Genomic DNA, 12,852 nt, shown 5'->3' with positions numbered 1-12,852 from the left:
GATACCTATGTGAGCATGGCGTGAAGACTGTCTGCCCATGTGAGCATGGCATGAAGACTGTCTGCCTTGTAAGCATGGCATGAAGACTCTCTGCCCTTTTGAGCATGGCGTGAAGACTGACTGCCCATGCAAGCATGGTATAATGATTGTCTGACCATGGGAGCCTGGCATGAAGACTCTCAGCCCATTCAAGCATGGTATAATGACTGTCTACCCATGGGAGCATGGCATGGAGCAAACATTAGGCTAATGTGGCGCTAGAGCTTCTTAATTCTTGGTCGGTGTGTTTTTACGTCCCCAGTCCTCAACTCCCAGCACATTCCGGACCTGTTAGTTGAAAAAAGCAATGCAACTCATCTCACATTCATCTGGTGATTTATCATTCAATGAAAATCACATTCAAATGCCCACATTCTGCCATATCGGGGGAGTGTCACTGAATCTTTATTTTTAGAAACTCATCTTGGAAGAATAGGTCTGATATAAAGTTAGAAGGATTCCAAGAGGATTACACATTCCACTGAAGCCCACTTTATGCAAGAATATCCATGGTGTGCCATAGTAAACAAATGTTCTGTGGATTTCATTTTTACCCATTGAATAAGAATTATTACAATGCTTGGATGAGTTGATACACGATATCACGCAATGCAAGAAATAATAAATAGAACCCAGAGGATGTAGAAAGCTGGCCTGTTGTGTGATTGGACACCTATGGTGTTGTCACCTTATACCAGGTATCCCCTATTAGTGAAGTGTAGGCAGTGTCTAGGAAGCCAGGCTCTCCAGAGGTAGCTGTAGATGAGCAGTCAAGACTTATCTAGGAGACATGAAAAGCTTACGCAATACCACTATAGTCACACAGCACGTACACACATGAAAGAACCATGGTGTTACAAAAATAAAGGTACTTTATTTTGGTAACACAAATACTAGAATACTAATAGGCAGTCCCCCCAACTGGCGGTAAGTAAACACACTAATTATATACAAAATAGCAATCAGTTAGGAGCATTAAAACAACAAGCATTGGCAAAAGTATTAGAAAACAGTGAGGGCCATACAGGAGGGTCAAACCATATAGTAAGAAAGTGGAATGCAAGATACGGTCCCCCGCCAAGTATGTGGAATCATTAGAGGGGAGCGGGAGGAGCTAGGAACCCCAAGAGGTGAGTATCAGAGTGACCCCCAGCTACAGGGAGAACAGAGCAAGGTGCCTCGTTTTCCCCAAAACTAATGGAAGGCTTGTGCAAGACCCAGACCAGACTGGAAGAACCCAAAGGTGGCTTCTGGCAGAAAAGGACCTGCAAAGAAAGAGGAACAAGTTCAGTTTGTGATGGGGTGTCCGCACGTGGCAGGAGCCACTACCCACCCTTCTGTGGATACAGGTCCAGGTCGACAGGGGAAGAAGACCAGTTGTGCAGTGCAGGAGATGAAGCTGAGTCCCTGAAGTGATGCAGATGGTGTTCAATGTCAGCTGTCGGATTGCAGATAGTCAGTGGTGGCAGAGAACCACCAACAAGCCTTGGTAAATGCAAATGAAGAAAAAAGGAGATTTGCAAGGCTGAAGAGGACCAGCAAGGCTCAGGGGACTCAACCCTTTGAGGGGAATCCAAGGAGAGCCTCAGAAGTTGGAAGAGTCACCAGAAGCAGTCGTAGACCCTATAGGCAATCCACTGGCATCAGGCACAGCAAGTCACAGTGATACCCAGTCAGCACACCTGAAGAGGAGTCTCCATCGCTGGAATAGCAGAGAGGAGACTGTGCTTGGAAGTAAACAGTGCTGGTGCTACACCTGAAGATCCCTTGGAGCAGGAGCAAACAAGCCTTGGTAGTTGCAAGAGTCATGGTGCACAAGAGCACTGACCTGCAAGGAAAGACAAGGGCTCACCATCTCCAAAGTTGGGCAGCTGGCGGAAAGGACCAAGAAAACCACTCCATACCACCACCTGTGATGCAATATCAATGCAGTTCTGGAGGAGAGCAGATCCACGCAGCCGGTCGTCGTTGCAGATTGTGCCTGCAGATGCAGGGGAGTGACTCCTTCATTCCAAGGGAGATTCCTTCTTACTTCTTGGTGCAAGCTGATGTCTCACCAACCTCAGAGGATGCACAACTGGGGAAATGTTGCAGTTGCTGGAAGGAGCTGAAGAAACAATGTTGCAAAGCGGAGTTGTCGCTGAAGTTGCAGATTGGTGGTTCCTGAAGAGCACAGTGGAGGTTACGGTGGTCAGAAGATGAAGTAAACATTGCAGAGGAGTCCTGGTGGAATCTTGCAGGTCAAACCTGAGGACCCACCCAAGAGGGAGACCCTAACTAGCCCTAAAAGGGGGTTTGGTCACCTAGCACAGTGACCACCTATCAGGAGGGGGCTGTGATGTCACCTGCCTGATCTGGCTACTCAGATGCTCCCAGGGGCCTCTGCACATCTTGGATTCAAGTGGCCCCCTGGAAGAGCTCTGAGCACCACCCCGGGGATGATGATCGACAGGGGAGCGGTCACTCCCCTTTCCTTTGCCCAGTTTCGCACTAGAGCAGGAACTGCAGGTTCCTGGACTAGTGCAAAGCAGTTTATGCAATGGGGTGGGGGCACCAAATGTGCCCTTCAAAGCAAACTGGTGTCTTGGGGAGGCTACTTCTCCTAAGCCTTGTAACATCCTATTTCCAACAGAGAGGGTGTTACATCTCTCTCCCACAGGACATCATTTGTTCTGCCTTCCTGTGCCTGAGCTGGTCAAGCAGCAGGAGGGCAGAAACCTGTCTGAAGACTGGTAGGAGCAATATGGGGGGTCCTCTAAGGACCCCCCAAAGTGCATGAAATCATACAACCAGTATTGGCAACAGTATTGGTGTATGATTCCGAAATGTTTGATACCAAACATGCCCAGGTTCAGAGTTACCATATGTGGCTGGACATAGGTAGTGACCTATGTCCAGTACAAGCGTAAAATGGCGTCCCCGCACTCACTAAGTCCACTGGCACCTTACTGTGTCCAGTATATGGGTAAAATGGTTTTCTTGCGAAATCCATTGTAATGGAACTGGAGTTTGTAGGGGAACCTCTGCTCATGCAGGGGTGCCCTCACACACAGGAACCTGTACCCTGCCCTCTGAGCTAGGAGGGACTACCATAGAGGTGACTTACAGTGGCCTGGTGCAGCGACCTGTGGTGAAAGGGTGCATGCACCTTTCCACAGGGGCTGCAATGGCAGGCCTGCAGACATATTTTGCATGGGCTCCCATGGGTGCTGTGTCGATCCGGTGGGCGATGCAGCGGATTTTCTGTCGCACAGCAGGCATCAATTCCTCCCGCAAGAAGTCAGGCTGCGTTGTTCTGGCTCGGTGATGCATTGATCGAGGGGGATGTGCATTGAAGTTCCGGTCGCAATGCTGGCGCTCCGTCAATCTCCACTCGGAGCGAGGATGCAGTGATTCTTTCACCACTAGGCAGGCTGTGTGTCGATTCCGGCAGACTGTGCGTCGATTGTTGCCACACAAGGAGTTCCTTGAAGAAAAGTCATTTTGGCCCTAAAACTATGTGTTTCCTGTCACGGACACTAGGCCTACCCTCACAAATGAGGTACCATTTTTATCGGGAGACTTGGAGGAACAAAAAATAGCAGAACAAGTATTATTCTTGTCTTTCTCTAAATTTTTTCCTTCCAAATGTAACACAGTGTGTAAAAAGGACGTCTTTTTGAGAAATGCCCTGTAATTCACATGCTAGTATGGGGACTTCTCAACACCTTATCTTCTGCTCATTTTGAAAATACAAAGGTTACCTTGATACCCATTTATCTCTCTTTATATTTCCCCAAATGAATTGCTGTATTCCCGGTATACAATGAAAACCCATTGCAAGGTGCATTTATTGGCTCTGGGTACCTAGTGTTCTTGTTGAACCTACAAGCCCTACATATCACCGCAACCAGAACAGTCCAGCAGACGTAACTGTATATTGCTTTCAAAAATCTGCCATAGCTGGAAAAAGTTATAGAAGAAAACGTAGACAGAAATGGCTCTTTTTTCACCTCAATTTCAATATTTTTTTATTTTAGCTGTTACTTTCTGTAGAAAAACCTTGAAGGATCTACACAAATAACCCGTTGCTGAATTTATAATTTCATAAACTTTTCAGAAATGTTTAGCTGTCCGGGATCCAGCGTTGGTTTCACACCCATTTCTGGCACTAACTGTAAGGATGCTGAAAGCAGAAAAAATAGTAAAAATGGGGTAGGTCCCAGTAAAATGCCAAAATTGTGTTGAAAAATGTGTTTTTCTGATTCAAGTCTGCCTGTTCCTGAAAGCTGGTATAATGGTGATTTTAGTACCACAAACCCTTTGTTGATGCCATTTTCACAGAAAAAACACAAGCTTTCTTCTGTAGCCCTTTTTTCCCATTTTCTTTTTAAAAACGACATTTTAAATGTATTTTGGCTAATTTCTTGGTCTCCTCCAGGGGAACCCACAAACTCTGGGTACATCTAGAATCCATAGGATGTTGGTAAAAACAGATACAAATTTGGCGTGGGTAGCTTATGTGGACAAAAAGTTATGAGGGCCTGAGCATGAACTGGCCCAAATAGCAAAAAAAAAGGCTTGGCACATGATGGGGAAAACCCCTGGCAGCGAAGGGGTTAAGTGCAACTTCAGCATTTAGCAGGATTTTCTATTACCATTCTGGCCATAATAAAAATGATAAGGCTACTCCTTTCAGATCAGAATCTACCAATTAAAAATATATAGGAGCAGTTCCAATGCTGGGCTATGAGAGGAGCAGGCCTCACAGTTCTGAGCAACGTATTTGTGAGTTTTTCACTACGAGAATATGTGAACCACATAAGTACATGTCCTGCCTTTTACTTACATAGCACCTGCTCTATGGGTTGCCCAAGGTCTACCGTAGGGGTGATTTATATGTAGAGAAAAGGGAGTTCAAGGCTTTACACATAGTTCTAAATGGCAAGTCGAAGTGGCAGTGAAACTGCACACTCAGGCCTTTCAATGGCAGGACTTAGACAGGGTTAAAGGGCTACTTATGTGGATGGCACAATTAGTTCTGCAGGCCCACTAGTAACACTTAATTTACAGGCCTTGGGCACCTCCAGTGCACCTTACTAGGGAAATACAAGTAAATTAAATATGCCAATTTGGTAGGAGCCAAAGTTACTGTGTTTATAGGGAGAGAGCACTGGGTAGCAGTGGTAAAGTGTTCAGAGTTCTAAAGCCAACAACAATGAGGGACGAGGAAGGCAAAAAGTTTGGGGTGACCCCTCAGAAAGGGTCATTTTTCGACAGTGCCTGTGTTGGCGCTAGGCAGTACATTGTGCGCCAGCGCAGGGAAACGACAGGAATGTGCCGTACAAAGTATAACACAACACATTCCTGCCTATTCCCTATCACGCAGCTCAGCAAGGTGGCTTGCCGCGCTGCACAGTATGATTTCTTGATAAGTGTGCCCCTTAGTTGAAGAAAAAGTGGAGGCAAATCACAGGGTCAAACCAAAGCTTCAAATAAACTGAAGCCCAAAAGGGCTTTTTAGCTCAGGCACCAATCAGCCATTAAGAATTAGACACTTTTGAAACTGTGGTTAATGGCGACATAAAAAAAGCATGGTTCCTTCAAAAAACAGCACCATCAGATGCTTTCTGTTAGACCTGGCATCCTTGGTGTAGCCTCCCCTGTCCTTTTTGCCTCTGCTTCCTATGTTTGACTGTGTGCTGGACTCTGCTTTTGCTGGTTTTTGGCACTCTGGGTTCTTCACCACTGCTAACCAGGGCTAAAGTGCAAGTGCTTCTGTGTAAATTGTAACTCTAATTGGTTTTTCCATGATTGGCATATTTGATTTATGGTAAGTCCCCACTAGAGTGCACTAGTGGTGCCCAGGGCCTGTAAATCAAATTCTACTAGTGGGCCTGCAGCACTGATTGTGCCACTCACATGAGTAGCCCTGTAAACATGTCTCACACCTGCCACTGTAGTGTCTGTGTGTACAGCCTGCACTGCCAATATAACCTGGCAAGTGTCCCCACTTGCCAGGCCCGGACCTTCCCTTTTACTGGATGTAAGGCACACCTAAGGTAGGCCCTAGGTAGCCCCATGGGCAGGGTGCAGTGTATTTAAAAGGTAGGACATATACTGGTGTGTTTTACTTGTCCTGATAGTGAAATATTGCCATATTCATTTTTCACTGTTGCAAGGCCTATCTCTCTCATAGGTTAACATTGGGATTGCCTTTAAATATCTTTTAAGTGCAGTTTCAAGTTGGGAGCAGATAGAGATCTGAAGTTTGGGGTCCCTGAACTCACAATTTAAAAATACATCTTTTGGTAAAGTTGGTTTTTAGATTGTCAGTTGGAAATGCTAGTTTTAGAAAGTGGGCATTTTCTTGCTTAACCATTCTGTGCCTCTGCTTGCTTGTGGAATCCACGTCTGGGTCAGACTGACAATTGGGCTGCTTGTGAATTCCCTCTAAGCAGCAACACACAGGGAGCTGAGGAGTGGCGTACACATCCTAATAAGTCTACAGGACTAGAGGGAGGAGCTGACACTTATACATGAAAGGGCTGTGCTTGTCCTCAAACAATGCAGTTTTCAATCCCCTGGTGTGTGCCCGGGGCCAGGCCTGAGCAAGACAGGATCTTGTGAACAACAGAGACTTTTCTTTTACGTTTGTCTACATCAAAGCAGAACTGGGTATAAGTAGTGGGCTCAAAATTCTTGCTTTTTAGATTACTTCTGAATCAGGAGGAACCTCTGCCATGGAGAAGAACTGAAGAGTACTGCCCCATTGCCTGTGTTTGTACTTTGCTGGGTTTTCCTGCAGTTGCTGCTTTTACCTAAGAGAGGACAAATACTGGACTTTGTGGTGTTTTCCTGCTTGTGATGTGTCTCCATGGGCTTGGATTGAGCGTGCCCCCTATTCTGAAGTCTCAGGGCCATCAAAGACTTTCTCTGCCAGCTCTCTCTTTCTGAGACTCCTTCCCAGCTAAGTGGGGCCCTAACAATTCCTTAGGCCCTTGAAAGGAGAATCTGGTAGAGCCAAGGCTGAAACAACGGAGCCGAGCAGGAGAAAAATGGGCTCAGCACCTGCTTTGCGGCTGAAAAATTGATGCACCACCTGTATCACGGCTGGAAAATCAATGCAACAGCCGCTTGCAGCTGCTGAAATCAATGCATCACCCACGCAGCGGCCCGCTTCTCCATCGTGCGCAAGGATCTTGCATGCATCATCGCTGGGCATCAAAATCACAGTGAACCTGCGTAGACCCGAGTTTGTCTGTCCAGAAATCAATGCACTGCTATTCTGCAAGAGAGAAAAATGATGCATCGTCTACCCGAATGGAGAAGAATTGGCGCATGGCCTCACTCGGGAGTCAGGAATCAACACATTGCTTACTTTTTCCGATGCGCGCACGCCCATGCAGCTTTTTTTTTTAAGTATACCATGTACTTTGTGTAAAAACATCACATCCATTGATTTCTATAGATTAAGACTCTTTTTACTTTAAAACTTCATAACTTTGTTCTTATATGTTGGATTTTTGTAATTTTGGTCTTATTTGATTTAGATAAATATTGACTATTTTTCTAAACTAGGGTTGTGTCCCTTTTGTAATGTTTTTACTGTGTTACTCTGGGTGTTGGTACAAATACTTTACACATTGCCTCTGAGATAAGCCTGACTACTTTAGCCAAGCTACCAAGGGGGTGAGCAGGGGTTGTCTGAGAGTGTAACTCCCTTACCCTGAGGAGAGTGAGGGTCCCTGCTTGGACAGAGTGCAAACTGACTACAGACCAGAGATCCCATTTCTAAAACCTACCAATAAACAATGGGCATCAATCAAAATCTAGCAAATCACCCTACCATCACTTTTTCTTTCACTGATCAATGACATCAATGACACTGACTACAACATTGAGAATGGTGATTCGCATGTTGCTGATAGTCAAACATACATGATGATGGAAAATTATCTTGAACAAAAAATCACTGGAGTTTTGGATACAATCCTGAAAGAGGCATTGACCAGTCAAAGTATTTCCGAGATGAACAAGAAATATTGAACAAAGCAGTATCCAACTGTTATTTGCATACACATGATACCCAAAATTCATAAAAATAAATAACCTGCCTTTCAAACAAATAGTGTCCACCAAGAAATCACTTCCGTAGGGAAATATCTTGATAAATACTTACAATAGATTGTACAATCTGGTCCGTCCTATGTTAAGAACACCATACATTTCTGATGAAGATGCAAGGGATAACCATTGATAACCACCACAACAATTGACTCTGCTCAATTGATGTAAAATCTCTTTATGCTTCCATATCTCACGATATAGGATTGCTTGCCATAGAAAATGCACTCATAACAAGCCCCTTGGATGAGGATTTAAAAGCGTCCATACTGCAATGAATACATTTTACGTTATATCAGAGTGATTTTTAATGGAATGGGAAATATTACCTACAATTTACAGGAACATGAGTGGGTAATTGAACAGCACCCTGCTATGCGAACCTGTTCATGAAGAAATTTGAAGAGGGCAACATTCTGTCTAACAGGAGATCGAAGGTGGATTTAGTGACTTACTAGAGATTCATTGATGATATTTTCCTACTATGGGAAAGAAAAAGACATGAACTGGAATGAGCAATTGAGGAGTTAAATCACATATGTGCCTGTAAAGGGTTCAGACTTGAAATCAGTGTTTCAAAAATATCATTTTTGGATGTAGAGATCACAATGAAAGAAGTTAATTTAAGTATGAACATTTATAGTAAATCCACTGACAAAAACAATATTTTGCATTTTTTAAAGTTTTCACCAACCAACTTTGGAAAAACACCTACCATATTCACAACTACTACAGAAAAAACTGGACATGTATGAACAAGGTAAATCTAATATATTCTTGACGTTCACCCGGAGAACATAATCCAAGAGGCGATAAAAAGCATGGATGAACAAGACAAACTGAAACAACTGGATGAGAAACTTCAGTTTCTGATCCATAAGAGAACAGTACTTGTCTGAAAATATTCCACGAGTAGTGTGTGATTAAGAAAGATAATTCTCAACATTGGTCAGTGTTACATACGGAATCTGATTTCAAATAAATATTTAATGTTCCTCCTCTTTTTACACATGAGCAAGGTATTCTAGTTCGTACTGCAAAAATTCTTGAGTTCGTAATTTTGGGTCAGAAATGTAGTCTACATCAGTGGCTGTCAAAGACGTGGCCCATTGTATCCAACATGGATGTAATGCTTTTGCGTTTGGAATGCTGGCTTTTGTGACAGCCTCTAGGGCTGGGATTGGAGATACAACAATTATGCGTTTGCCCTGGGCTAGAGGTCTTTCTTTAATTATAGCCATCTGTACAGCAGTTACCATTTTCTCTGTGGGAGCAAAACGTTGTTCTGCTGCTAAGTATAAGTGGGATTTGTATACAATCGGGACTGTTTCACCTTCATTAAATGTCACAGAGGTGAAACCAATGGCACCAGCAATTACTCTGATCACCAAATGTGTTTTGTTGTTCCTTGTGTGTAGATGTTGTGCTGCAAGCATATCTGTCTGCAGATCTCTGAGAATGTGTTTATGTTCAATTGTCCAAAATTTGAAAAATCAAGACATGTCAAATCATATAAAGGTTTTATGCATGAGGCATAATCTGGAATGTAAATTCTGCCAAAATTTAGAAAACCCAATAGAGATTGGAGTTTTTTGATCCTATTTGGAGGTTGTAGTTGTGCACATTTTTCGAAAAATTGTGGCGCCAGGCTCTTCCCTTCACTTGATAGCTCGTATCCCAGAAACAGGACACTGAGGAAGGCAATTTTTGTTTTTTTTTAAAGTTGAATTGGTAACCAAATTCAGCAAATCCAACAACAGTGCGGGCTACCCGTCTTAAATGTTGTAGTAATTCATTATTCGTAAGATAAACATCATTTACATAGGACAATGCTTCAGGGTCAATCTTTTGCAAAATTGCAGTGACACGAGCTGCGAACAGTCCTGGGCTGTTCTTATACCCCTGAGGTAAACAACAGAATTTTTTCTGGGAGCCTAGTGCACTGAAACTTGTTAAGTCTGTACTCTCAAGCGCTATATTCTGGCAGAAAAAACTATTGGAAATGTCCGGTGTTTTTTGTATTTTCTATGCACTATGGCCCATATTTATACTTTTTGATGCAAAACTGCACCAACGCAGTTTTGCATTAAAAAGTTTAACGCCAGCTAACGCCATTTCTTAGCGTCACCTGGGCGTCAAATTTATACTTTGATGCTCGGAGGCGCAAACCACAGGTTAGAGTAATTTTTTTTTACTCAAACCATTGTGCCACGTCGTTAAGAAAAACGACGTTAACGCGGCGAAAATTACTTTAATCCGGTTTACGACATCACAAACCGGATATGCTCCTCTTTTTGACGCAATAGCGTCGCAAACACAGCAAAATGTGCAAAGGAGCCCCAGAATGGATTCCAGAAGCCATGAGAGACCCCGGGAAGATGACAACCGACCAGGAACCAGCCATGAAGATCCACACAAGACCCAGGAGAGGGAGAAGAAGAAAAGGAAGTGTCGGTTCAGTGCAGAGGAGCATGAAATACTGGTGAAAGAGATGATGAAACACCAGCATCAACTTTTTGTCACCTTTAAATTGCCAATTGGGAGGAGAGAGGCAATTTGACAACAAATTGTTGATAAAATCAACAGTGTGGCAGAAGTACGGAGAACAGTCACTGAGTGCAAGAAACGCTGGCATGACTGCAAGCGCAGGACCAAGGAAAAGATGGCCAGGAACAGGAAGGCAGCACTGCAGACTGGAGGTGGGAGTCCAGCACCGCAGGAGGCCCTGGACCACATGGAGGAGATGGTGGCAGCCATCATCCCTGAGGAGATCGTCACAGAGATTCAAGGAGAGGACTGCGCAGACTACCAGGAAACAACACAGATGCAGGGTAAGTGGCCTGGGGAACAAAAATGCCTAATTGTTAACTGCAACCAGCGGGGGGACATACCTAATACACAATGCATGGCAGCCATGATAATCAGGTAGTGGAAAGGGCAAAGGGGCACTGCATGGGTGCAAGGGCTATACAGGGGAAACCTGGGGCACAGCACAACACTACACCAACAACCTTTGCATGAGGGTACTCTTCCATGCCAAGGATGTTGGAAAGGCAAAGCCAGTCCAGGAGGGTAGGGTACATCGTAAAACTGGCCTGCTGTCACACGACAGCTGGTATTGTCACCACATCAACTAGGTCTCAATTTCCAGTCTCAGGCCATATCCACAAGTGCCATGTACCATTGACAACAGTTGTCACTACCACCTCTGCTGTGTGTGCAGGTCAAGTAGCCAATGGCAGTTACGTGCCCATTTATCAAACACACCCAAAATAGAGGGTTCAGGATGACAACGTTATCAATCCCCTGTAATCAATAAAAATTTGTAACTCCTGTCAAATGCTCATGTCTACAAACATCAGGTATTGTAATTAACATTATGAGGTACACAGCAGTAATGTCATGCCCATGCTGCACATGTCAGGGTCGACCCTGTGCCTGTGTTACAATAGCTGCCATGCCATCATGCCTCATCTCAAGTGTCATAGTGCTAACACAACAGCATTGAAGGGGAGGACATATGTTTCTAGCTAGTGAAATACACCTGCACAGTCATAAGAGGAAATGGAACACTGCTAGGACCATCAGTGCAATCTAATGTAGCGCACATTCCCCAACATCAGCAGTACACACTACCAATGCTGACACCCATATCGTGCCATGGCAATGCTATACATAGTATATGCTAGGTCTCAGCAACATATAGGTGGATGTGAAATATCAGAGACTGGGTCAGTTCCAGATTGTTAAGTGTGGTGCAAGTGCCATCAGAACACCCAGAGCCAGTGCAAGGCCACACCATGATAATGGAAGTAGACGGAGGGTTGAGTAGTACAAGAAGGTGGCAACATACAATCTGGGCAGAACCTATACCTAGAGGATGTGACACAGACATTTCCCCAAACTGCCCACACTACATGTGACATGCAGGTGGGGCATAGGCCTGGGAGAATGCTAATGTTAATGACAGTAACAATGAACAGGAACCAAGATCATAATGTGCAACTAATAGGAAGTCAGGCACGTCACATCGTCAAATGCCACAACACAGACACACTAATTGTACAATATCTCATTGCAGAGGACGATGGCCCTCCTGGGGATATGCCTGTCCTGGACTTCCCTGATGACACGGATGACGAGCTGACAAACATTAGCCAGCAGACTCTCCAAGATGTCCTTGGAACCCTCCAGACCCCTCCTTCAGCCGCAAGGAGGAGCACAGAAGTAGCAGCCATCACAGAGGACCCATCCACCACCCCAATTGTACGACCTGCCAGCTCCAACCCAGCTGAGGACTCTAAGGACACTGGCACCACCTTTCAGAGGACTGTAGTTGGATTACAGTGGGAGGTGGCCAAGGAGGTGCGGGTGGGGAAGCAAAATATGGCAGCCAGATTTGAGGGGATGCATTCATGTATGATGTCATCTGCAGAACAGGCAGCAGCCATGCAAGCACTAACATCTATCCTGCAAGGACTTCAACAAAGTGTAAAGGAATTCACCACTGCTGTAAGGGAGTTACCACAACACCTCACACCCCAAACCTTTCACTGCGTGCACGAATACAATCATGACCCCCTTAGTGCCGACCTGGCTGCCTACCACAGTGATGTAGCTGCTATCCATAAGAACCAGCACCTCCTACTTGCTGCAGACCTACCCTTAATAGCCCACAGTTGGCAGCTACTGGGACTTATGACTCCA

Source organism: Pleurodeles waltl, chromosome 8 (assembly GCF_031143425.1).
Source record: "Pleurodeles waltl isolate 20211129_DDA chromosome 8, aPleWal1.hap1.20221129, whole genome shotgun sequence".
In the NCBI taxonomy this organism is placed as follows: Eukaryota; Metazoa; Chordata; class Amphibia; order Caudata; family Salamandridae; genus Pleurodeles; species Pleurodeles waltl.
Note: the sequence above shows the minus strand (reverse complement) of the source record.